The sequence below is a fragment of the Bison bison genome, unplaced genomic scaffold (genome assembly GCF_000754665.1).
Source record: "Bison bison bison isolate TAMUID 2011002044 unplaced genomic scaffold, Bison_UMD1.0 scf7180017863957, whole genome shotgun sequence".
Classification (NCBI taxonomy): domain Eukaryota; kingdom Metazoa; phylum Chordata; class Mammalia; order Artiodactyla; family Bovidae; genus Bison; species Bison bison.
The window spans coordinates 1,953,199-1,955,081 of NW_011494529.1; the positions used below are offsets into that span (position 1 = coordinate 1,953,199).

The 1,883-nt window shown below is 41.6% G+C and overlaps 1 protein-coding gene across 4 annotated transcripts in view; it reads right to left on the reverse strand.

Moving 5' to 3' along the window:
* INADL (InaD-like (Drosophila)) overlaps positions 1-1,883 on the reverse strand; it is a 396,383-nt gene that overhangs the window by 281,538 nt on the left and 112,962 nt on the right. The gene's annotated exons all lie outside the window — the stretch shown is intronic.

A 1,883-nucleotide genomic window follows, 5' to 3' on the forward strand; every position in this document is an offset into this window, starting at 1 on the left:
GGATGGCATCAATGACTTGATGGACATGAGTTTGAGTGAACTCCGGAAGTTGGTGATGGACAGGGAGGCCTGGCGTGCTGTGATTCATGGGGTCGCAAGGAGTCGGACATGACTGAGCAACTGAACTGAACTGACATACACGGAGAAGGCAATGGCACCCCACTCCAGTACTCTTGCCTGGAAAATCCCATGGATGGAGGAGCCTGGTGGGCTGCAGTCCATGGGGTCGCAAAGAGTCAGACACAACTGAGTGACTTCACTTTCACTTTTCACTTTCATACACTGGAGAAGGAAATGGCAACCCACTCCAGTGTTCTTGCCTGGAGAATCCCAGGGACGGGGGAGCCTGCTGGGCTGCCGTCTATGGGGTCGCACAGAGTCGGACATGATTGAAGCAACTTAGCAGCAGCAGCAACTGACATACAACATTATATTAGTGTTACGTATACAACACAATGATTTAGTATATGTATATGTTGCAAAATAATCGCCATGAAAAGTTTAGCTAACATTCACAACTTTCAAATATACCACGCAGTATTGTTATCTACAGTCCCCATGCTGTACCTTACATCCTTAGGACTTTTAACTGGAGGTTTGTATCCCTCAGCTCTGGCAACCAAAGAAGCACTTCTGTACTGAAGAAAACATTTTGTTTTAAAATGTTTTTAAAATTAATTCTCATCTTTCCATTAAGTGCAAGTACATAGTACTTAATGTACAGTGTTTCATTAGACCAAACTTTGCCTTCATGATTTTAAAAAAAAGCCATATTCAGGTCAAAACTTCTCAAACTTTTAATTCTGTTTAGGTACTCCTTAAATAAAAAATCACTTCCCCAGGAACAGACCTTAATATTAAGAAATGCCTAAGTTTATACAGGATGATACTCAAAATATTTAACAATAGTACAGTGTAGCCACTCTCCATCAGAAGAAGGACAACCATCCTAGTGCTCACCAGCTCAGCATCAGTTCCAGGTAATAACACAGCCACTGTCTACCAAGTCCTAGCTATACATCACAATCCATGGTAGACACTTTTACACGCTTCGTCTCAGCTTAATCTTTATATCAAGAACTTAGTACCAGTTCTATTTATTTATTCTATTAGGTCAGGATTTTATATTTACATAAAAATAATAGCAAATATATGTATTTACATATATGTATATCACATGTACAGGTTTTAGCACTTTAAATATATCAATTTATTTAATATATTTATTAATATATTAATATATATTCTAAGAAGTAGGTGGCCTTAATAACCCTATTTTACAGATAAGTAACAGATGCACGGTAATTTGCTCAAAGTTACATAACTAGTCAGTTACAGACCCAGAATTTGAGTCCTGGCCATCTGGTTTTAGAGCCTGTGCTCTAAACTAGCATGCTACACGGTCGCAAGTAGGAGCTGGTGAGGTTAAATAATAGGCACAAGGACACATAGCTTGGCAAATCACAGAGCTAAGCCAAACCCACAGTTGTCTGGCTCAGTAACTCCACTGACAGTTCTGTCCTGTGAGTTCTGAAGATATGATATCTTTGTTTCATTAATTTGTTTCTCGTATTATTTTTGGCTGTGCTGGGTCTTTGCTGCTTTGCACAGGCTTTCTCTAGCAGTGGTGAGTGGGGCTACTCTTCACTGCAGTGCACAGACTTCTCATTGTGGCAACTTCTCTTGTGGGGCACAAGCTTTAGGCACACAGGCTTCGTAGTTATAGGGTGTGAGCTCAGTAAATAGATGGGGTATGCAGGCTCTAGGGTGCATGGACTTCAGTAGTTCTGGCACACAGGCTCAGTAGTTGTGACTCACGGGCCCTGGACCACGTGGGCTTCAGCAGCCGTGGCACGTGGTTTCAGTAGCTGTGGCTTGCAGGC